The 26391-nt window shown below is 32.0% G+C and overlaps 1 protein-coding gene across 2 annotated transcripts in view; it reads right to left on the reverse strand.

The window, feature by feature from the left end:
* The window catches only part of LOC132746438 (teashirt homolog 2-like), a 113155-nt gene that overhangs the window by 61060 nt on the left and 25704 nt on the right, over positions 1–26391 (reverse strand). The window contains exon 1 of one of the 2 annotated variants that reach the window (XM_060735582.1): positions 2005–2170. The exons of the other annotated variant lie outside the window; for it this stretch is intronic. The gene's annotated coding sequence lies outside the window, so the exon portion shown is untranslated. Of the gene's footprint in view, positions 1–2004; positions 2171–26391 lie in introns of those variants that run through there. 2 annotated transcript variants of the gene reach the window in all.

A 26391-nucleotide genomic window follows, 5' to 3' on the forward strand; every position in this document is an offset into this window, starting at 1 on the left:
ATGTATTTTCTAAGTCAAAAAGGGGCATAATTCTGTCAAAAACCTTGACAGAGTTATGTCCTCTTGTCTGTTGATGAAGGTCGTGATGGTAAACAAGTATGGTCAGTTTCAAAGCAATACCTCCAATGGTTTTGAAATAAAGTGAGGTGGTACAAAAAACTTAACCAAGCTCAATACACTTTCTAAGTCAAAAAAGGGCCATAATTCTGTCAAAAACCTTGACAGAGTTATGTACTCCTGTCTGTAGATGGAGGTTATGATGGTGAACAAGTATGGTAAGTTTCAAAGCCATACTTGTAATACTTCTGAAATAAAGTGGGGTGGTACGAAAAACTTAACCAAGGTGTGACGCCAACGCTAACGCCGACGCCGACGCCGACGCCGGGGTGAGTAGGATAGCTCCCCTTTTCATAGAAAAGTCGAGCTAAAAACTGCGTTTATTACATTGTTCGATAATTTTGAGAATATCCCTTTATATAACTTGTCCTCGATCCTCAATCCCCGTTCCTCATTATAAGCCGCAAATGTCTAATGAAAGTATTTCCTGCATTTCATGGAAAAATATCGCCAGGTACTTCCTTTTAGAGAATAAATGATCTGTAGGACTTCAGTCTAGACTAGATCAGATTTTATGTGTTTGATTTTCTTAAACAGTTTATCTTTTTAAATAAAAAAAACAAGGGTGATTTTGTCACTAAACTGTTTTTTGTGAAATTTTATTGTTGTTTTGGCCAAGTATAAATCAAATTCATAAATCGAAGCTAAATTCAATATTTGACCTTGACAGTTTATGTCACATAAAGGTCAAAGACTTTACCTGTCAAATTTGTTATACCGTAAGTGTTCTTTTGCCAGAGTATAAATCAAATCTAAATATTAATGAGAAAGATATGGCCACTTGTTGTGAAATTCAATAATTTGATTTTTAGTGTCAACATCAAATTAAGGTCAAGGTCAATTTAATCTTCTTTTATGTCTTGGCCCATAGATTGTAATACCAAAGTTTGAAGAGAAATCCATATTATTTTAACCAAGTTTGAAGACAATTCATTCATAAATGACAATTTTCTAGCCCATTATAGAAAAAATAAGCAAAATTCAATAATTTGGCCTTCAAGGTCAAGATCATTGATGAGTACAGGTCATAATGAATTTGATCTACATAAATGTCTTGTCCTAAGGATTTGATATGTCAAAGACAATCTATTTATGAATAACAAAATTATAGCCAAATATGGCTTAATTCAAGAAAAATTCAAATATTTGACCTTGAAGGTATGGGTCATTTATGAGTGAAGGTTTAGTTCAGTCTAGGCAACTTAAAAGTCTTGTCCAAAGGGTTGTTGTGTCCAAATATAAAGGCAATCCTTGAGAAATGAAAAAATCATGACCAATGTTAAAGATTTTGTACGGCAACAGCAACACCAACATAACTGTATGTAAAATAGCTCTTTTTGTCTTCGAAAAAGTCGAGCTAACAATATTACTCTTTGTCTTCAAGAGTGATACACTATGCACATAAAAGAACCATTTGTTTCTGCCCTGAATAATGAAATTTCTGTATCAAAATAAAATAACTGATAGTCTTCTGGAGTGAGTCCCCCATTTGAATTTCCTTAACTATAAATAAGAATAAGCCCATGCACATAGGGTAGTTAATTTGGCACAAAACTGAAAATAATATGTATAGATTTTTCACTGATACAAATTAATTAAAATAGAGTATAACAAATATACAATACTATTTAAGTAAACACAGCTTTTAATCAAGTATGAAATTGTTGTTGTTTTTTTTCTGGATTTATTAAAAATAAAATCTATACTTTTATAGACAGCTATGAACAAATATATCTTCAATATTAGCCCTAATAAACATCTTATTATCAGCTTCTAATAATGATTAACATGAAAGGACATATCAAAATATCATCTTACACACCAATAAATCATTTCTTATAACTCATAAAATGTTATAAAGAGAAGCTAAATTGCTTCTATATTTACCTTAATGGACATTACTCCAATTCTGTTGTATCTCTGCTACAACAAATATTCATCATGTATCAACTCTTAACAAAACCAGATTGTGTTTTATGTGGTAGTCAATAATGAAAATTACAAAAGATTTCTACAGAAAATTACTTTCACATAGTTAACCTTCCTCACATATTTCTTCAGTTTCTACAGAAGTTTTATTCTTGACAAGCAGTTGATTGACATTGATGGCATCAGTGAATGATGCCACCATAGCAACCAAAGAAGCATCCAGTCTCCTGAGGGATTCGGATCATTTTTATTGGAACCAGACTGTCTCCTGGCTGACATTGAGTTATGGGTTGATCAGGGAAAACATTAGGCAGTATTTGACAAGAGAATTATAATAAATCTTTCAGGATTACAATAATGATCTAGGACAGGGTGTTGTGTGCAACTTTTTCCTTGTCTGGACTGGAATATCCTTCCAATATTTATTTCCTAGCCTTGAGTACAGCTACAGTCATGTGTGGATACAGTCTAGAATAAAGCGCCAAGTGTTTATGGAGGGCAGAAAAAAGTAAACAAAGTTGAAAATACATCAAATTTAAGTAAAAGGAACAACTCAAGAATGCTATAAAAGTATATTTTTAGATCCATGCCAAATTTTCCAATATTCCATAAGCAAATAGAATGAATTTGCATATTTTAAAAAATAACACAAGTCAGTTTTGTAGCTTCTGAGCAGCCATATAGAAATGTTTAATTTTAAGCATTAATTCAACAGTTTGACCCAATGTAGAAAATAATTAAAGAAAATTTAAAGAACTGCAGGAATAGAAAATGGTATAGGCTGACAGATCAACAATGTTCACTTACAGTATTATTTCAATAAGAGAAACAATAAGTAAGGTAAAATGTTTACGGAATTTGATCACTTGCAAAAACAAACCCAAAATGGCAAATTAAACTTTTTACCTGTATAAATATAAAACTTTCATTATCTGCCGTTGAAAAAAACAACATTGCCTAAATATTTATATTGGATTTAGAAAACAATCTTACCTTGTGAGATGTCATTCTGCTTCAATTTTTTATTCTCATTCAGTGTCGATTTTTATTTCCAATAATCTCCCTTAAACAAACTCAATAAGTGGAACTTTTGATAGATTTACCATGATTGATACCTCAACAACTTTCTGCCTAGAAAAACTCATAAACTTAATTCTCTGTCTGACAAGAACCCAAAATTTATCACTGGTTTAAGCCATTCTGAGTACCTCAACTGGAAAACAAATGATTTCGAGTCAAAGGAAGGTCTGAAATTAGCTGAATCAGGCATTCAATCAATCAATAAGAACAAATAAATGGTAAGCACAGGATTTTATATGGCATTTCTTGATCAAATCATTGGCTGGAAAATTGATGTTGAAAAGACAAAATGGAGGGATATGGTCACAGTGAATCATGTTTAAACACAGATATAATACATTATAAGGGAAAAAAAGCATTGTTATATAATATTCATGAATCTTTACTGTCCTGATTTAACACATAAATACCTGTATGTGGAGAGTCTCAAAAGTTTTAGAAAGGCTGTACCTCAGTATAAATACATGGCATTAAAGATCAAGAAACAACAGTGTCTAGAATTAATGATAACATTTACAAGTGGGGGTAACTTCTGAATGTGACATGGATATTTTACAGTAAGACTGAGCAAAGAGTAATTTCTGACAAATGCCAGGGAAGACAATTCTTTAGATTATCTCCCTTTATAACAAATTCTAATACAGTATACAAATGTAAGATTTGAATGAAAATTTAAGCTATTTCATATTTAATACTGTGTGTAAACAATAGGTTAGTAATTTATTATATTAATTCAAGACAAAATGAAATGTTTAGTAAACTAGAAATATGTTTATAGAACATGAATGCTCTCAGATTCCACAGTAAAGTCTACAGACTAAAAGCGAGAGGGACCAACATGGGAAAACCTATGTATGCCCTGGCTCTAAGTCGGGGCCAAAAAAAAAATTAACTAAAACAATTGAGAAAACATTTATACATTTATATTAGATACCAAAGCAATAAAAGACAGAAAGTTTGGAATTTTTGAATATTGTGTCTACATTGCTCATACAATAAGGTGTATGATTATTGTTATCAACAGTGACATAAATCAACTTGTTGCCAAAAACTGTCAAAAATGTCTGTCGACAGGCAACTGTTCATCACTGACGGTTACCATTCCAAGTGTCATAAATTAATAACAGTAATGAAAATATATTGGAACCAGTCTGCCAAATGGTTGTGATAAAACAGCTATTTGCAAATAAAATATGATTATGTAATTGGAAAAAGCCTACAAAAAATATACAAGATAAATCGCAAAAGTTTCTGGAGCTCTTTGTGAGTTATTACCACTTTTTTTTTTTACTTCATTTTCTTCTTCCCTCTCTAATTTCAGGTCTGGTTAATCTTTTGTATATAAAAACCTTCATGACTTAATGAGAATTTACCTTTATATGTTTCTTTAATCTGCAGCTTTATTAATTTACAGAATCTTATTTCTTACCTGACAAGCATTTACCTTTATGAAGATTTATTGATTTATGGAACTGCTTTTTATGTATTGATTTATGGAACTACTTTTTACTTTATTAATTTATGGAACTACTTTATATTTTTATTACATTGTTTTTTGGAGTTTTTCTATTTTATAGTGATACGAGTATGAACTACATTTTCTTAAAAACCTGTATATTTGCATCATTTAAATCTTCAATATCTATTGATGTAAAATATGTTGTTAATTTTTATTTATAACTAAGGTTAAATTAAAATAATGTACATGTAAGTAAAAAATATCTTATTATGAATGCACTCTAAGTCTTCTGATTATAGAGCACATAATACTGTCTGCCTCCTGAGTTTTCATTCTCCCATGATAAAACTGTCTAACTATATCAATTTCATACTCAAATTCTTAAATTTTTCAACCCATCAATGGAATATGTCTCGATTTTTAATCCTCGGGAAGAAAATTGTCATCATTTTCACAAGATACATTACATCAACAAATCAGATGGAGAGAGCATCCGTTATTCTGGCACCAACATTCTGACTCCTCATCTTTCCCTTCCATCTGATGACAAATTGAACATTCGTTTTTACAGAAAAAAAATTCTGAAAAGACAATTAAGATGTCCCTAGAATCTTTCACTGTATGAAACCAATCAATCAAAAGATTTCAGTCAATATTCTCTGTTCCTGCTCATACAGTATCAGTCTTGTTTAGTTATATTTGATATATCATGAAACATATGGGAAATCAGAATTTCTTGAGGGAGTGGGGGGATTTTTTTTTTTTATTTGTTTTTTTCTTTGTTTTTTGTTGTTGTTGTTGTTTATTTTAAATATGGAGTACTTATTTACTGTCCGTAGTAATTTATTCCTTATGCGTATTTTTTTACCTGATTTAACTACTGTAAAAAAAAGCTGATTGAAAAATGTCCATTGCCACTTGATGTTACTATTTATATAGTGGAAAAATGCATCCTCTAATAACAGCATTTCTAATTTTCATTCAGTACAAGAAGTTAACAAGACTCAGCTTGAGTTATTGCCCTTTACTTTTCTATTTACCACACCCCTTTCTGATAATGAATGGACTTCTATTGCTATGAATGTGGAATTGTCCACTGCTAATTTAAGTTGTCTGTATATTGATGCCACATTTCTCAAGTTGCTGGCATTCAGAGAATAAATTTAGCATTGCTCTACTTCAATAATTTTACATAAAATATCTAATATGTTCAAGAACAGACAAACTAGAGTAATGGCTCCATTCAGCCACCATACAAAACTTCACCATTCCCTAATGTTTCCAAAAACAGACAAAATAGAGTTATGGTCCTGTTCATCCACCATACAAAACTTTGCCATCTCATAACAAGTTCAAAAACAGATAAACTAAAGTAATGGCCCGTTCATCCACCATACAAAACTTCCTCATATCCTAACATGTTCAAGAACAGACAGACTAAAGAAATGGCCCTATTCATCCACCATACATAACTTCATCATCATCTAACATGTTCAAGAACAGACAAACTAGAGTAATGGCCATATATAGCCACCATACAAAACTTTGCCATCTCCTAACATGTCCAAGAACAGACAAACTAGATTAATGGCCCTATTCATCCACCATACAAAACTTTGCCTTCTCCTAATGTGTTGTTCCATCTAAAGTTTTAGTAATGTTTGAAAGTGACAAAGTAAGACAATATTGTTTCTAAGACAAAAAAGCTATTACAAAAACAAAAAAGTGTGATAAATATGTTCTAAATCACCACAATGCATGTTGGGATATAGTTGCTGAGTCCCGGCTGACAGAGATTGATAGGTAGACTCAGATCAAGACCGGTTCCCAATCCCCCTTTTCTTTTTGATTGATTGTCAACATTTGTCTTTCACTTTTGCTCACACATTTCTCATTTATCTTATTTGTATGGGTTCTATTTACATACATCTAATGTGAAAAGAGATAAATCCAGCAATACATTAGTATATCACAGCAAGTCTTTCAAATAATAAGATGACTGCACTAGAATAAGCCATTTTCTTGAATTTGTTGAAACCTTATTATTGGACACTTAACTTAAAAGGGCAATAAATACTTTGATGAATTGCAAGGCTTTATGCTACTAAAATCAAGCCAAGCCTGCACATCACTTTAGTCCTCTCAACACCTGATATTGCCAGCAGTCCCTTTAAATAATCAAAGTACTGCAGTCCCTTTAAATAATCAAAGTACTGCAAGTCCCTTTAGATAATCAAAGTACTGAGGTACAGATAAAGCAGCTTTCCGTCACTTAATGTTTAACTCGACAAATACATAAAAACTGTGTATATCCCTAAAGCAGGTATTTGAAAATAACACAGATATTGTGCAATAATTAAGCAGAATCTGTGCAATACTGCACATAATATGATAAATTAGGAAACAAGCAAATGGACCAAAGTATGTTATTAAGTAAATGATATTGAAAGAAATGAATAAGGCCACACTGTTAGAAATATATAAATACATTTCAAATTCTGACAATTTCCCTGTACATTGTATCACATTGCTTACCTGTTGTACAGTAGTATCTTTTTTAAGAATGTTTTTCTTAGAGGCCTACATGGAAGATTGGGAATCCAAATTTGAAGTCTAAATTTCCTTCCTTAATGCCCAGTGCCCAGCTCTTCAGTGCCCCCCACCCCTCTCCTCCCCTTTCCTTCCCTTCCCTGTCCTTCCATTCCCTTTGCCATTTGCTTCCCTTCCCTTTCTTTCCCTTTCCTTCCTTACTACATACTCATACTCACTCACTCACTTAAAAATGTCAGAACATATTGTTCTGACATTTCCTGAAAATAAATCAATTGATATATAGAAAATAAAAGTCCAGATCATTTGGAAATTTCAAAAAATATTTAAGTTTCCTTGTTGTTGTTCTTTTTTTTTGTTTTTTTGTTTTTTAAATATAAACAAAAGATAGCTTGAAGTATTATAATAGAGTTTGTCAATCAAATTTTAATGCCAGACAAAGCAAGTCTGCAGGCCATGTTTGACAAGCTTTTAATTTCTGATCTGTCAAAATGTTCTATCAGGTTACAGGCACAGACTAAAGAAAGAGTGACACATAATGTCATTGTAATCCATCAATATTCCAAGATAAGTTCAGACAGGTAAGAAATCAATGAGCGTTCTTTGTTCTTACAGCCTAGGGTGGGAGGAGAAAAAATATAGACCACCTTCATGTTGGTACTCAATTTCAAGGTTATCACAAAGCCCTATATGCAGTATTTATGCCATCAGCAAAAGTAATCCCATTCAGCAATAATGATGCCATCTTAATTAGTGATGTCATCTAGATGAGACAATATTCTATAGTCTAGGAATTACCTCATCAAGGTCAACATTTTTATCATACACTTATGTTGTTAAGTTTCCAGCTGGTGTATAAGGACTTTGTCTCTAACATTGATTGGAAGATACATGTGTAAGAATATGCACTAACCTTCATTTAAACTGTCATGATAACTTAATTACATGAATCATTAAATGCCACCATAGTAGAAATCAAACTTTAAATATCAAGCAATTTTAATATCATGACCTAAATCTTTTGTCAAGAAGACCCAATACATTAGTATTTTAATGCTGCACTACTTTTTCCAACATTAAAACATATTTTATTACCTGAAACAATACCATGAGATAGCAGTGGCATTGTAAGTTACTATTGCTACATTAATGTGTGTTGGACTTGCTTGGTACATGTTGTACAATATTTGCAAGGTCAAGGTCAATGTAGGCAGGTGACCTGCTGGCTTGAAGACTAGTTATATATTAGAACTTCAGGAGTCCCAAGTTCAATCCCAAACATACCTTAAAATAAACTTGAAACTTGAATATAACAGCATATCTTTCTAAACAAGTGCCACACTGGTCAGTCAGTTAGATGTTTTTCTATTTTACCTTATCACCAGATATAATGAAACTTTCCCTTTCAAGAGGGCGTAGTCTATTTCCAGAACTTTATTATTTAAAATTCATGTACTATCATATCATCATCATAAAACAAAATGTTCATAATCATCATAAAATACTGATATAAACTTAAATTTCTTATCATAATATACTTCTAAATTCATACATAATACATCATATCACTAAAAACACAATAAATCTAAAATGTTATCTTTATTGGTGTATTTTAATATCACTCCAAAAGAAAATTTTCTATCTAAACATGCTATCTTTATTGATATATTGAATATCACTTCCCAAAAAAATGAGGCAAAAAAAGTGAGAGAGCAGTCAAAGCATTTATCAAGTTTTTTCTGTTTTGAAATAAGCAATTTCTCACTTCTCCTCCATTTAAAGGGCTTATCAGTTAATTGCTGATCCATCATGTAAAGATTTGGTGCCATTGACACATCTTGTCACATGCATCAATTAGCGTTAAATTAAGCCCAGAGAGGGAGACAACATAAAACATACTTAAAATTTTCTAAGAAATCTTGATTCCATTTAAATATTTCACAGAGAAGTTTGACTTGTCTAAAATCTATGTGGATTTAAATGCAGAAAAGTGGGTGAACATATTTTTTTTTATTTCATCTCCTCTGTTACTGTCAATGCTGAAATTTGAAGATATATTGTTGTAAAACTCTAGTTTAAAGACAAGTGATCTTGCTATTCTTAAGGTAACATTTTGTTTATTTCCCTTTGTGAACAGTAACAAATCTTAAGTTTTATAACATAGAAATCATAATCATTAATTTTCAAGTTCAATAAAGTATAATCTAAACATTTCTTCTAAAAAAAAAAGTTTAATTGTATATATTTAACAGAAGAAACTAGAACTGCCACTATGATGGCGTGAATACCCCCGCATACCACTTTGTCAGAATCAACAGTGGCCATTTAGAGCTCAAGGACAACCTCCCTGCCAAATCTGAGGTTACTAAGCCAGTGCATTGCTAAGTTATGTATTCTACATGCTTCAAATGTGAAAATGTCAAAATCAATACATTGCGGACACGACATTCTTTAGCAATTGAGAAGAAAAGCTTTTTTTTGTCAAGGTCCCTGTGACCTTGACCTTTGACCCAGAGACCTCAAAATCAATAGGGGTCACCTTATAGTCATGATCAACATCCATGCCAAATATGAAGACTGTGGGTTAAAGGAATCTTAAGTTAATGGGTGGACAAACTTTTTGAAGTCAAAGTCCCTATGACCTTGACCTTTGATCCAGTGACCTCAAAATCAAAAGGGGTCATCTACTAATCATGACTAACCTCCATTCTAAATATGAAGACTAAGGGTCATAGGAATCTTAAGTTATTGGGCGGACAAGCTTTTTGAAGTCAAGGCCCCTGTGACCTTGACCTTTGACCTGGTGACCTCAAAATCAATAGGGGTCATCTACTAATCATGACTAACCTCCATGCCAAATATGAAGACTGTGGGTCAAAGGAATCTTAAGTTATAGGGCGGACAAGCTTTTTGAAGTCAAGGCCCCTGTGACCTTGACCTTTGACCTGGTGACCTCAAAGTCAATAGGGGTTATCTACTAATCATGACTAAGCTCCATGCCAAATATGAAGACTGTGGGTCAAAGGAATCTTAAGTTATTGGGCGGACAAGCTTTTTGAAGTCAAGGCCCCTGTGACCTTGACCTTTGACCTGGTGACCTCAAAGTCAATAGAGGTCATCTACTTATCATGACTAGCTTCCATGCCAAATATGAAGACTGTGGGTCAAAGGAATCTTAAGTTATTGGTCGGACAAGCTTTTTGAAGTCAAGGCCCCTGTGACCTTGACCTTTGACCTGGTGACCTCAAAGTCAATAGGGGTCATCTACTAATCATGACTAACCTCTATGCCAAATATGAAGACTATGGGTCAAAGGAATCTTAAGTTATTGGGCGGACAAGCTTTTTTGAAGTCAAGGCCCCTGTGACCTTGACCTTTGACCTGGTGACCTCAAAATCAAAAAGGGGTCATTTACTAATCACGACTTACCTCCATGCCAAATATGAAGACTGTGGGTCAAAGGAATCTTAAGTTATTGGGCGGACGGCCCCTGTGACCTTGACCTTTGACCTGGTGACCTCAAAATCAATAGGGGTCATCTACTAATCATGACTAACCTCCATGCCAAATATGACGACTGTAGGTCAAAGGAATCTTAAGTTATTGGGCGGACAAGCTTTTTGAAGTCAAGGCCCCTGTGACCTTGACCTTTGACCTAGTGACCTCAAAATCAATAGGGGTCATCTACTAATCATGACTAACCTCCATGCCAAATATGAAGACTAAGGGTCAAAGGAATCTTAAGTTATTGGGCGGACAAGAAAAAACCGACGGACGGCCGGACAGCCGGACGGACGGACGGACAAGCTGATTCCAGTATACCCCCCTTACAACTTTGTTGTGCGGGGGTATAAAAATGTTTTGAGATTAAAATGGGGATGGGCAATGTATGGCACAAACATCTGTAGATACATTTGTATCTATATAATATGAAACAATTGAACAAGTTATAACTAAAACCTTTTTTTCCTATTGAGACTCAACAATCTAATCATATAAAACAATCATCCGATAAAAAAAAGTGAAATAATATACAATAATATAAGACATATATTTCTATCTCATTTGCATATGAACTAGACATATATTTCTCATGGGGGTACCCCAAAATCAACAAATGTTCAGCTCTCAGCATTATTTATTGGTTTCAAAATATAACAGACTTGTTTAATGCTGTAACTTTCACCCTACAGTTTATATATCAATTGAGGGAGCATCAACTCTTCAAAGTTTTAGGATTGTAAACGGTTTGATGAACACAACTGGTGATATTGTTTAATGCCCGCCCATGCCATCAATATAGTAAGGCCAACCTGGACATTTACATCATCAGACCAGGCTCTAAACTGTCAACTGTTCAGTTTTCAAATTTAAAATGGAAAAACTTTTTATAAAAACCACTATTGGTTTCTTTCTTTTTTTGGTTTTTATGCCAATTTTAGCACATCTTTAGGTCATATCCCTGCAGCTGATCCAGGTAAGGACCCTTACCAATTCTCCTGGATAACTGGCCAGTAATTACCAATTTCTTTGCAACTGATCAACTACAAATCCCACATGACAGACTTGTTTTAAGCTTATCAATAAATTATAATGATAAGCAGTCAGTCACTTGCAGAGATATTGGTAATTACTGGTTAATTATCCAGGAGAGAAAATGGTAATTACTTATTAGTTTTCCAGGAGAGAAATTGGTAATTACTGGTTAGTTATCCAGGAGAGAATTGGTAATTACCGATTAGTTATCCAGGAGGGAAATTGGTTATTACTGGTTAATTATCCAGGAAAGCCAGTAAGATGGACTGACCCACCAGATATGACCAAACATGTGTTAAAATTGGTGTAAAACCAATTAAATAAATAATTCTTACATTTAGCCATCAAATAACCACTTTTAATTAGTGTACACTAAATGCCAAGGACCTTCCTAATTCAAAGCTTCTTCTAAGTGCATATTATAATGGTGGAATCATTTTCCCCTTGCAATTCGAAATGCTGTTGACAATGAATTGACTTTGCAAAAAAAAAAAGAATAAGCAATGCTACATTTTAATTAAAGTATAATATTATATTCTCACATTATATTACCTTGACTTCTATCATGTTCGTACAAAATGACCATTATTTAAAAGAGACAGGTCATTTTTCAAGACAAAAACACAGACAAAACTTCTCAACAATACTGACTATTATGGCCAGGAATGAGAAATGTTGGTACTTTCAGTGAACTAAGCTGAAACATGTCGACATTTTATGTCACATGTTTGACTGACAAGGTGATGGTACAGACTGGCAAGGACTTTACCACCAAAATTACAGCAACCTCAACAATTCTTTAAAATGATATATAAGAAACAAAATTTCAAAGCAACTTTTGTAGCAAAGTCACTTTTGTAGAAAAGTGGTTCAAATCAGAGTCCCTCACTTTAAAATGGCTTTAAAAATTAAATTTTCAGTGACTGACTTGCCACTTGTTATATTATGTTATGTTTCAAGTCAATTGGCTATTACATGTATTTGAAGGTCAACATGTATTTGAAGGTCACTGAAGTATTTCATATTAAAATTGAAACATGCAGTTAGCTTGCATTAGTTATTCGTGCTTCCAGCCAATTTTACCATATCCTATGTCTGATGCTACATTATAGGCACCTTATGTTTCTAACAGAACATTTTATATTATATAGCTATTACATAGCTTACTGTCTAGAATTTATAGCTAAAAAACATAGGCACTTTGTTTAAATGTAATTAGATAGTATCATATTATTGCTTTTTCAAATTAATGACTTTTTCCACAAATATTGTCTCTATATATATTGATAGGATAGGATTGCTTCTTGTTTAAAGAAAGCCCTGAGTAATTGACTTTCATTTATCTTGTATTAAAAGTAAGGCAAATAATCTTTTCTCTTTATCAGGGGAACTAACTAAAGTCAACTAAAAACTAAAACTCAAATTTTCTATTGCTACAATCCTATTGAGTTATTTATACTTGGAATTTTCATCAGGTATTTAGAAGTAATAGAGAACTATTAAATATTTGTTTTGTAGATCTTGCACATAAAAAATAACCAGGAATTTCCTTAGTTCATGAATTGGTCAAAATGCATGCTACAGTTATGGGTCTTGGACTGTGACCTTAAATCATGATTGAGACAAGTGTAATGCCTGATGAAGACCTAAACAATGTGTTACACCTAAGCATCCATGCCAGATAGCTCAATATTTTGTCTTGGGAGTCTAGCTAAGAATGCACCCAAAAAAGAGCTATTCATACCTGAAACTACAAATATAGTAATTGATATTTAAAAGTGCTCATAAATAGCCTCTTATGAAGTGTTCCACTTAAAGTGAACTAATTCAAACACTCAAAATGTTATAACTAGAAATTATCACTGTAAATACCTTCACAGCCTGTTTTATATATTATTGGTATATACATAAGAAGTACACATTTAAACTTACTTATAAATTTAAAGCTAACACTACTGTTATATCATAACACATCAAAATATCAGTATTTGGAGTAGAAAACATTATTATTTTCTGACAAATTTGAAAAATGTAAAATAAATGTAATTACATCACCATGAAAAAGAATACATTTGGCAAACGATATTAAGGTTAGGTCATGCTGGAGGCATTTTTTTACGCTGAGTTCTGCATCTTATGTTGCCTCAGAAACTTTGACAGATGTATTAAATGAAACATCTATCACGATTCTGCCAAACACTGAAGCTTTATAAATGTGATTTGAGAAATTTCTAAGGCTCCAAAACCGTCAGCTTTATCTTAATTATTGAATGAAAAATGACTTGTGCCAGTCAAAATGAACAAAAATGATTTTCAGGAATATAAAGGTGAAATAGACAATTTTATTCATCGTCATATAATTTTTACCATGGCACCCTTTACGCATCTATTACCATCCCAAATTTCTGTCATTTATTTATGATTCATGGAATATTTTCAGCTCACTTTGTCTGTCTTTGGTTCAGTAAAGGAAATCTATCATAATTTTGGAATTCCTGTGGAAGAAAGGAAGAAAATAACATTGTAATACTGTATAACAAAAGGGAGACAAATCAGATAACACTATAATAAGTATGGTCATAATTATCTGCCCCATAAAAATATTTTTTTTTGAGTGTTGTTTTTTATAAGTTGACAAATTGATTAACAGATCTGACACCATTTTGTTTTTGTCTTGTTTGTCTATCTGTTTGTCTGTCTGTTTGTCTGTCATCAGACAATTTATATCTTGACAAGAATAACTTCTTTATACATGTACCTATGGACGACAGGTTCTCTTGAAATTTTCAATATTAAAATATTAACTTGACCCCTGAATGACCTTGACCTTCTAAGTCAAATTTTCTATATGCAGGAAATACAGCTCAAATGAGTCTACTACATAATGTGTTTTTTTTTTAATAAAAATAATTAAAATTTAATCAATCCTTAGAATAACAATTCAATTTTTTACTGGTCTTAAATCTGAGGACTCATGTCCAGTATATACTTATTTCTACTTACTTTAACTACTATTCTTTAATAAACAAATAATTATGTTACAATAAAGACAATTTCATATATTTTTACTTAAAATTCTGAAAACCACCCTAATTTTATTAAGAAATTATTTCTAATCTTTCTCGAAATGACTTGTTATGACATAAACAACTTAAATTTGATTTTGAGTAATTGGAAAAATTTCTGAAAATTATTTAACCTGTACTGTATAGATTGTGAAGTTTAAAAAGTTTATCTAAGTAAAGTGTGTCTTGTAAAGAATCGCCATGACACTTTGCCTAATTCACAGATTCTAATTAAAGCATGGAACCTGTATTTACTGTTGAAATGATTTACCTACTTTAATTTTTGTTGACATCGTAAGAAAAAACCCAGGCCTTGTAGAGTGATTTATGTGTGCAATATCACACCCAGATTATGACAGGAGCATATAAATTACGAGCTAAGAAAGCCTGCATTAAATGAATCTCAAAATGAAATATGTATCTATGGTACTAATTTGTTTTCTATAATGTTATTCTGACGACACCAGGAGTGGTATAAATCATCAATATTAGACCCATACATCAATGGATATATCAGTTTTGACATTCTTATATAAAAATAGGACAAAAATGAAAAAGAAGGTCACAGATTTTTATTTAATAATGTACAAAGTTTTAGATTTAACACCTCAAGATTTGGAAGCATAAACATGATGTTTTCTTATTATACGAACAGATAAATCTCAATATTACAATATAACTTGTCGCCACGACACAATTTTTAATAAACAATTATAAAAAGACTTACAAATTTTTATGGTTTTTAAAATAAAGGTGTTTAAATTAGTACAGATTTCTACAAGTTCTAGTGCTTTTTGTCATTTTATCTGTAAGTAATGTTGCAAGTTACCCTTATTCTAATTCAAGCTATTATAACATTCCTCTGGCCGTTAAATCACAGTATTTTAGAAATAATAACATTCTAAGATATTAGCACTAATTAAACTTTTAAACACAATTAGGTTTACCAACTGACCAATGCCATTCATTTATTTCTTTTAATTACTGAAAATTAATCAGCACAAAATAAGTTTGTTGATATTTATCAATACAATAATATGTTTTTTTTTAATTAAGTAAACAACACATAGACAAAAATATAAATTATTTGTTTTGATCCTTTGTTATCAAAACAACATTATTACTTCATTTTACTTATCAAATATTGTTAACATTAGCAACAACAAAATCATAATGTTATATATAACAGATGATTCATCTCCTATTCACAAAACATTACATGATATGCCTGATGATTTATTAGAAATAAATAAATAAAATATTATATCAATGATAATAAACAAAATGAGAGGTTATTGCTGATGATTAATCAGCAATAAGTAAAATATTTTATGAAAAATATTGATTTGTCAGTAAAATGTGATATAACTGCTGATGATTGATAATATTATTGCTGATGATTAATCATATTATTGCTGATTAACTGTATTATTGCCGATGATAAATCAGCAATTATCAAAATATTACATCAATGATGCTGATCTGTCAGCAATTAGCAAAATGTTATATCATTGATGATGATTAATAACATTATTGCTGATGATTACTTATATTATTGCTGATGATTAATCAGCAATTAGCAAAATATATACTGTATCAAAAATGTTGATTTGTCAGCAATTAGCAAAATGTGATATTACTGCTGATGATTAATCATATTATTGTTGATGATTAATCATATTATTGCTAATGATTAAATCATTATTATTGCTGATGATCAATCAGCAATATGCATAATATTGTACCAATGATGCTGATCTGTCAGCAATAAGCAAAATGTAATATTATTGCTGATGGTTAATCATATTGTTGCTGATGATTTAATCATATTATTGCTGATGATTTATCATATTATTGCTGAGGAATGACGATTATCAGCAATTATCAAAATAGTATTTCAAAGATGCTGATATGTCAGTAATTTGCAAAATGTGTTTTTAAAGCTAATGATTGATCAGTAATTAGCAACACATTATGTCAATGAAGCTGATTCATTAGCATCTGGCAAAATATACCGATGATGTAACTCTGTCAGCAATAAACTAAACGCCATGTTGTTTCTGATGATTTATCAGCAAAAGCCAAAAAATATCACATTACTGCTGATGATTCAACAGCAATTAGCAACATAATATTGTCTTTTAGTTTTGTTGGGTTTTATGTCACACCAACAAAAGGTTAGGTCCTACAGCAACTTTCCAGCTTGACTGTTGGATTAAGACCTCAGGTGCCCTTCTGTCAATGAATCTGATTAATAAGCAATAATTATTGGCAAAATGTCATACAATTGCTGATGGTTCATTAGCATTTGGCAAAACATAATTGCTTACGATTCATTAGCAACTGATAAAAATTATATAATTGATGTTAATTGGTAAGCAAATAACAATTGTTATTCTATTATTATTGTTGATCCATCAGTTATTAATAATACATAATAAGAAGTTTAAAAGACATTATATCGGTGATAAGCAAAATGCTAAAAAACTGTTGATAAATCTGCAACAACGAAAATGACTAATTCAGCAAAACCTCAATATCATTAATGTAAATTTATCTGCAATTATTTACCAATATGATTGTAATGGTTCATTAACAAAAATATTATTTATTATTGCTGATGATTATATCTTTGATGTTGATTCATCAACAATTATCAAAACATTGTTTATTGTAGATGTTTATATTACCTACTTGTGCCATTGTTGGTTTTGTACATGTTTAACAATGTATAGAATATATACCATGGATAACCAACAATGTACTGATGCTAATTTGTCAATAATTAACAGTTCATTTACAAGAAATATTAATTATATACAGAAATACAAGAATTATCTGTGAAACAGAAATGTTTCTATTTAAAGATACTGAGGACTATGGTCCTTCAGGATCATTGAGTCCAGTGAGTACCTTTAGTGTTGAGAATTGAGTTACGATCATGCCGGTGCTCAATCAAACCGAGTCTGCAATTTTCATGTAATTTTGATGTTTTTAATGTTTCAGAGGGATCAATTTTTTCCAGATATTTATTTATAAAATGACCTTTATTTCAATCATTGATGCTCATTGTAAAAAAATAATGCCAAGCTGAGTACAAACTGAATTAAGTGGTAAAAACTTGTTAGAAAAAAATTGACACTCAATTACATTTCTAAATATATTAGAAAGAAAATTTTCAAACAAAACAATCAAATTTCAATATCCTGGAGACAAATTTAATGACCTAATAAAGCTATCAAACTCAACTATGAGACCTGAATCACCTGCCAAGATGGCCGCACCTTATCATGCAACATTAAAGTATAGGACAGGTGATTTACAATGTCATAAGAGCTTTATATCAATCAATCGTGTCAGAATATAACACATGTAATCATTGAAATAAATACACAGTTCAATAAACAAGCCTATAATCTTTATAACCACTTGAGCACAATTTTAAATGAAAATCTTGGTGTGAATACAGTTAAACTCTTCCTAAAGACCATCAGGCCAGCTCTAAACAAGAGCTGTCCGTAAGACAGCGCGCTCGACTTTTTTATTGCTTGCCAATAAAAAAAGTTTTTGCAGTAAAAGGCAATACAAGAATCTCTGTATTTTTAAAGTGAACAAGTCGATAAAAGGCCTTAATTTTTAAAACAAATCCTTGACAGAGTTACCTTCTCTTGCGTACAGATGGGGGTAATGATGTGAAATAGCATTAAAAGTTTCAAAGCAATATCTCAAAGGGTTAAGGCAATAAGTGGATTTTACCCATATTCAATGTATTTTCTAAGTCAAAAAGGGGCATAATTCTGTCAAAAACCTTGACAGAGTTATGTCCTCTTGTCTGTTGATGAAGGTCGTGATGGTAAACAAGTATGGTCAGTTTCAAAGCAATACCTCCAATGGTTTTGAAATAAAGTGAGGTGGTACAAAAAACTTAACCAAGCTCAATACACTTTCTAAGTCAAAAAAGGGCCATAATTCTGTCAAAAACCTTGACAGAGTTATGTACTCTTGTCTGTAGATGGAGGTTATGATGGTGAACAAGTATGGTAAGTTTCAAAGCCATACTTGTAATACTTCTGAAATAAAGTGGGGTGGTACGAAAAACTTAAAACCACTTGAGCACAATTTTAAATGAAAATCTTGGTGTGAATACAGTTAAACTCTTCCTAAAGACCATCAGGCCAGCTCTGAATAAGGAAACAGGTGACTATATTATGGCCAATTTTATTGACCTTCAATTCAATCCTTTATTTATCTGTGTTGTACAATAAACAGTTACTATACAGAGCTTGGCAAGTGTGCCACCACCCCTACACTTGGTACAAAAAAATTTTTACCATTAGCTTCATTACATCAGACTGGTCAACCATCCCCCCCCCCCCACATACACACATGAATTAGCTGATAATCGAAATACATTTAACTATGGACTAAGTCTATTATTCTAAGATTATCGCAATAGAGCCATGAAAGCCCTTTTATTGCTTACTTGGTTAAAATTGAAACTAACTTTTGCCTTAGAATTTTCATAGGGGTTTTCTAAAGGGCAGATAATCCAAAAATTATTTTATGTAAATTTTGAGGGTTGACCGCAAAACTGTTGTAAGCCCTTCCTTTTTTCAAATAAGCTGCTACAGTTTTGAGGTCAACTCTTGATTTAACCCCTTTCTACCTTTTTTTCTGCTAAGGACAATTTCTCAGAGACTATCAAAGCTAATCACTTCAATACTTGTTCTATTTTAAAATTGCTTTGCATTTCTAAAGGGAAGGTAACCTTATGATTTCTTGGTTAATCTTTTTGTTATTATACTTTTCTCAAAGACATTCACTTTAATCTTAGAGTACTAATGTTTATACTATCTCTTTCTAAGTGGCAGATAATCATGAAAGGTGTTTTTTGTTTTATCATTTCCCATTTTGTGAAAATGGGGTCAGTTACATACATGTATGTATTATGATAATAGGGTCATTCTGCATTATGCTAAATTGGTTAGCATGCATAATATGTAAACAAAAACAAGGCAGTCTGAAGGACAGCTAAATCCCCTGTGTGACCTTGACCTTGGAGGTAGCAACCAAATTATTGCCCTCTGTACATCGTCTCATTAGGATGATCATTTGTGCCAAGTTATTTTTTAAAAAATTCAGCGGTTTAAAAGTTATGGAGGGACATGTACTTACGAAATGGTACTTATGTGACTTTTCCTTTGATCTTTTCAGCCATTTTTAGTCATACAAGGCCTAAAAAAAGACACACAAGTAAAAATGGAATGAATAGGATCAAAGGAAATGTACCGTTACCCATTGTTTTCCAAGTCACACAAGTACCTCTGGGTTTGTACGGATGGTCTAACGGCACAGTAATACAGTAATAACGTGACTACTCTATTGTTCTCTCTATTGTTCTTTTTAGCCACATAAAAGCATTATGGAATAAATGACATCAAAGAGAAAGAAAACAGTTACCTATTGTCCCTCTAGCCACATTATTACTGTCCCGTGAGAGTGGACAGACTGACGGACGGACAGGCAGACAGAGGCCATTCCTATAATCCTATAGGATTAACAAAAGTGATTGTACCAGACAAGTAGAGTTACAGCTCTTATTTAAAACTTAACTAGTCAAAACATTCTAACTGTTAGATGTTTGACAAATGTAGGCCAGTGTGCAACTTACACTAAAGTGAGCACATTGCTGTACAAATGGACATCTGCTTATAAGTTAAATGGACACATAAGGATAAAGCAAATTAAACTGCTCTGCAGTTCACCCACCCTACCCTGCATTTAGAATTAGAGTGGTGGCCTAGTGATTAACCAGGGATCATGGGTTCAGGACCTACTTGAGTCACGATCATGTTTCTTCATATGACACAAGTACTGGTTAGTTCCAGGAAGCGGACTCGAAAGTGATAAATATAAGTTGCAAGAACTTATTTTGCAAAGGAACTAAAACAAATATGTTTCAATTAAATATTAAGAATTTTTTACAGCGAATTAGAAAAATATTTTGCCCATTAAATGACTTTAGTGATAGCACTATCCAACACCCAAATATTATCGCAAATTAATCACACAAAACATTAAAAAGAATGGTGAGAAAATTGTGATGGTGTCCCAGGAGTATGAAATGTTATATTGATGTTTTCATCCTTTATCCTTCAGTCAAATAAATTATGACAGTATTTTTTTCCCTCTCTGTAGAATATATCAATCATTTTCACAAAATATTTTCTTGTCATGCCCCAAAATAATCTCAATTTCAAGATTAATAATACCAGTTTTCTTTACCCATCTAAAATTTCTTGAACAAGTCTTCTGTCACAATAATAGATTATGGTAAGCCTGAAAAAAATCTTGACATTTTGTAAAAGATCTGTCAGAAATTTCAATGTTTCTCCCTCCCTTAGTTTGATAGATGTGCACAGTTTATGGAGGCTTAAGGGTGGAAAAAGTATGGTGTACATAATTGGCCATCTCTATCTAATATGATGTTTCTTTATAACAGTAATAACATTTGTAAAGAAGAATATTAGTTTAAATTTGTTGTTCTGTCGGAAACAGCAATATTTTTTTCCGAACCAAGTTTCTTTTGTGTATATAAAGTATCAGAATTGAAAGATTACTAAGAAAAGATAACAAACACTGTATATCAATGATTTACAAATTTTATGTTCAAGGAAATTTGACAATCTTTAATTTTACATTTTCATTATCTCTCATGAACAGACTCAATCAAACCAAGTCTGTAATTTTCATATGTATTTTATTGTTGTCTTCTGTGCCCGTTTCTCAGATTTTTATAAGGCCTAGCTATGTAATATGGAGTGTAAATGCTTGTCTTAAAACTACAAAAATATTACTTTCAGAATTATGACCATTGTCTTGCAACTGCACCTTGTCAAGTTTCAAGTTTCAAGTTGATGGCTTTTGAAATGTTTGAATAATGGGCTACATAAAGTTTTCGCATGACAACAATAACGACTTGAACCCACTGCAGTGATCATAATTTTCCTTGAAACAAACAAGGTAATAAATCCTTTCAATTGAAATAAATTTTGAATGTCCTTCAAGTATTGTCTGCTTTGATCTCAGTAATAAGCCTTTGTCCAGGCCAGTAGTCTGCCCTGACGTTCTGTACTCGTGGTTGTTCTGTACTCGTGGTTGTTCTGTACTCGTGGTTGTTCTGTACTCGTGGTAATGTTCTGTACTCGTGATTGTTCTGTACTCGTGGTTGTTCTGTACTCGTGGTTGTACTGTACTCGTGGTTGTTCTGTACTCGTGGTTGATCTGTACTCGTGATTGTTCTGTACTCCTGGTTGTTCTGTACTCGTGGTAATGTTCTGTACTCGTGATTGTTCTGTACTCGTGGTTGTTCTGTACTCGTGGTTGTTCTGTACTCGTGGTAATGTTCTGCACTCGTGATTGTTCTGTACTCGTGGTAATGTTCTGTACTCGTGATTGTTCTGTACTCGTGGTTGTTCTGTACTCGTGGTTGTTCTGTACTCGTGGTTGTTCTGTACTCGTGGTAATGTTCTGTACTCGTGATTGTTCTGTACTCGTGGTTGTTCTGTACTCGTGGTTGTTCTGTACTCATGGTAATGTTTTGTACTCGTGATTGTTCTGTACTCGTGGTTGTTCTGTACTTGTGGTTGTTCTGTACTCGTGGTTGTTCTGTACTCGTGGTAATGTTCTGTACTCATGATTGTTCTGTACTCGTGGTTGTTCTGTACTCGTGGTTGTTCTGTACTCGTGGTAATGTTCTGTACTCGTGATTGTTCTGTACTCGTGGTTGTTCTGTACTCGTGGTTGTTCTGTACTCGTGGTAATGTTCTGTACTCGTGGTAATGTTCTGTACTTGTGGTTATGTTCTGTACTCGTGGTAATGTTCTGTACTCATGGTTGTTCTGTACTTGTGGTTGTTCTGTACTCGTGGTCGCTAAATTTTTGTACTCTAATATTGAAATCCCTAAAACTTTGAAGGGACTGCTTCAAAATTCAAAGCATTAATAAAATCTAGGAAGGTTAAACTGCACTAAGCTTATTCATGGAGCAGAATGATGTAAGACATGCAGCCACAACCGTTCTTGTATTCTTTTTTTTTTGTAAAATAATATGAAACCTTTTTTAAATGAAAAATAATCCATAAAGTTAAAAAAAAAGTCTTAAAAAACATGAGAGATTCATTGTGTCTGTCAATCTTTCATAGGGAAATAAATGCAAGTCACACCTGGTATTTGATTATATGGGATAGAAATTCAAGTTTTTCACAAAATGATGAAATAAATCAGCGAACAATAGCCACCCTGACATGTTTATATCCATCAATCAAGTTGCAAGCCAATGCTTTTCAATGTCAAATGACATGAAGTTAAAATTGAAAAAAACTATTTGTACAGTAAACTTTCCTATATTTTATTCCTGTTTAAGATGTACCTCGCACTTTTTGCAGCAAAAATATGTAATTTTCATTGAAATTTATAAAATTTATGAGTTGTTGGTTTTGAAAGGACGAGGTAAAATAAAACTATGATGCAGTCTATGGATATATTGTTAATAAAGAATGCACTATTAAATAATAAATACCCTGTTTAATTATGTATGCTTGAAATCCATCTCATAAAATGAAAATATCTTTAGTATTAGTAATGATAGGCTGAGTTAGTTAAAAAGAGACTTAAAAGTTTTGTAGCTTTTTTAATATAGCTTTTTTAAATATTTTCTTTTGTGAAAGTCTTACCTTTACTCTAAATAGTTTCACCGTTTTAAAATAAATTCATATATTTGTATCTTTGAGGTAGGTTGGGAGGGAATATTACACTGTAACAACCACATAAAAACATTTTCAAATAAAATAACTTGTTGTATTTAATAACAAATGCTTTATTTCACCACTTTTATTTAAATTTCATTCAGCCTGTTGTTCAAATACTAATAACTGCTTTTAAATTTTCTCTTATCTTTTAAATACGATATTCTTCAAAGTTAAATGATCCAATATTCACGTCTATAATTTCGAATTCATATAATCTATGAAGCCATTTTCCTTGGTTAGCTCATCATTAAAATATCATAGCCGTTAAAATTTCAATGTTTAACAATGACAAAAGGAACCGTTTAGAAATGCTCGGAAATTATATATGCCCATAAATCGCTACAACACTTCTTGTGTTTTGTTCAAGAGACATTACTATAAACTATCCCTTTGTGTAACAAATTGTCTGCTGGAAAATAATTGAAATGAATGAGAAATAACGGCAATAATTATATCATATCATGAAAATAATCGCCATTCAAACATACACAATGAACACTTATTTATCGAGAGGGTGATGCATAAATTCTAAATTTTCAATATCAAGTAAATTTATATTTGTCTAAATGGGCATAAAACAGAAGTCTTCAAATAAACGCAACAACAAAGGATGTGATAATGTCACTTAATGACAAAGTTTCAAGCAGACCAATAAAACTCAAAGGGCTTTCATTGTAGTATTTTGTTTAATTTTTAATCCACATCGATTTAATTATTGTCCTTTTATAAGAAACTTTGAAGCCTGTCATAAAGTGTTTGTGATGCTGTATTTTTTGCTCGAACATTAAAGATGGCTACCTATGAAAATATTATCTAACTTGCTTTAGAATAAATGTGTGAAGAAGAAATAGGAAACATTGGAAATAACTGTTACTGTTCTTGTCACATATTTAATGAAAGGTTATCTGGCCCCTTCACACAAAATGAAGTAAAGCCACAACAAATTGATTTCTTGTTCTACAGTTTTTTAGAGAGTAAAAGATTCTGTACATGTAGTTCTAAAAAAACACATTAAAGATACTAAGAAGGTTACTGAAATTTCAACAAAAATGTCAAAATAAATGATCTGCAAGATGAACTCCTGGATATGTTTTATTGAGAAATTATAGAAATTATTTATTACAGAAATTATTACCTGATACCTTATATAAATGTACTTTGGTATTTTTTACTGTTTTCCGAAATTCTAAAAACGTCCACATTCGCAAACTGTTGACCGGTCAATAGTTTTGACTGTTTCCCTCGCATGCTCTGACATCATAGAGGATTCCTGTTAAGCGTTAACATACTTGCAAAACTATTTTCTTGTTCCTTTTTTCTTCTGCAAGAACTGTTAAGACAGTTATTGATGACAGGTAATAAAACAGTTATTTCGTTTGTGATTTTGGAATAGCCAAACAGTTGTCCCTCGGTGTGGGGGATAGTGTTTTGAACTGTTGCCCTGGGCCTACGGCTTTGGGCAACAATTCAAAACACAATCCCTCCACCTCGGGCCAACAGTTTGACTATTATCCCAAATGACATACGAAATAACTGTAAACTGCAATGCAGGAGAAGTAAGAAGCAAATATTGTCAGTTGGTATAATCTAAGCACTGAAAACTGAACAACAGACCCTTCAAAGACAACAGCTAAACAAAGTAGTATTATTCTTGTCAGAACATGTTACAATGCATTGAATTGTCTATGGAAAACTTTTATAAGTAAACTGGTTTGCTCAATAATGAATTAGGAAAAGATTTTGTTAAATCAACTTTGCCTTTCCACAAGAAGCACATTATAACTTTAAGCGGAAAACTTAGTATTATAGCCATTTAAAGGGAAACAGTTTAATATTTAATATTTCAGGTACAGAATTCCAGGAAACTGTGGATGGGTTCAACTTTTACAAAGCAATCAATCAAATACGTAAACAGCTAGAAATTACAAGTACAAAGTGTACTATCAAAGATTAACAAAACAAATAATAAAATGTAATTATTCGAATATATAAAGAAACTCTTAAATTATCAAACTTAAGTAAAACATGGGGGTCACCATATAACTCTAGGAGGACAATAAATGTTTTTGTTCATTTGATTTCACTTAAATAATTTCTAAGGCAAAAAGAGGATAGGAAAAAATTCTCAGAAAATGTTAGATTGAATACTGAGAAAATTTCTTAATTTCTCCAAACACATTTATAAGATGAATGGTTTCTTTGAGCATTTTTACATTTGAAAAACGAGCACAATAAAACCTGTCTGACAAACATAAGAAAATAATCATGATTAACATGGTCCTGGCTTTCGAAACTAGAAACACTCATAACTCATTCCAGGGGACATTACTCTTAATCATCGCATTTTCACAATTCCGACAGAACACTATAATTGTCTCATTGATGTAATTGATAGATAACTCAGTGTTTGGCTAACTAGCTCTAATTATGCTTTTCCACGCTGGCAAACTAAATCACCGCATCATTTTAGTACAGAATGAGAATCACTCACTGGAACTCTCCTAAAATGGAGGATAATTTAAACCAGTCTTTATTTGTGATGAAGTAATCAAACAATTTCTCCAAAATTAGCTGAAAATGTTTGATTTGTCTTGCAAAAAGTGCCAAGTAAAATGAGCAAAAAGAAACAATTTTCATGCCAAATTTTGTTTTCGAAACAAAAGAAGACATTTTTCTAACCCAAAGTTGCACATGGTGAAAAAATTGTCTATTAAAGTCTAATGAAAATCGAAATCAACACATACAATTTTTTGCAAGATGAGCTTTATATTATTATGAATTCAACTAATTACAATATAGTATTGTCTGGAAGTTTTTTTATATAGGCTGTCATAATGAAGTCTTTA

The sequence above is a fragment of the Ruditapes philippinarum genome, unplaced genomic scaffold, assembly GCF_026571515.1.
Source record: "Ruditapes philippinarum isolate M1 unplaced genomic scaffold, ASM2657151v2 ctg623_1_1_1_1, whole genome shotgun sequence".
NCBI classification, from domain to species: Eukaryota; Metazoa; Mollusca; class Bivalvia; order Venerida; family Veneridae; genus Ruditapes; species Ruditapes philippinarum.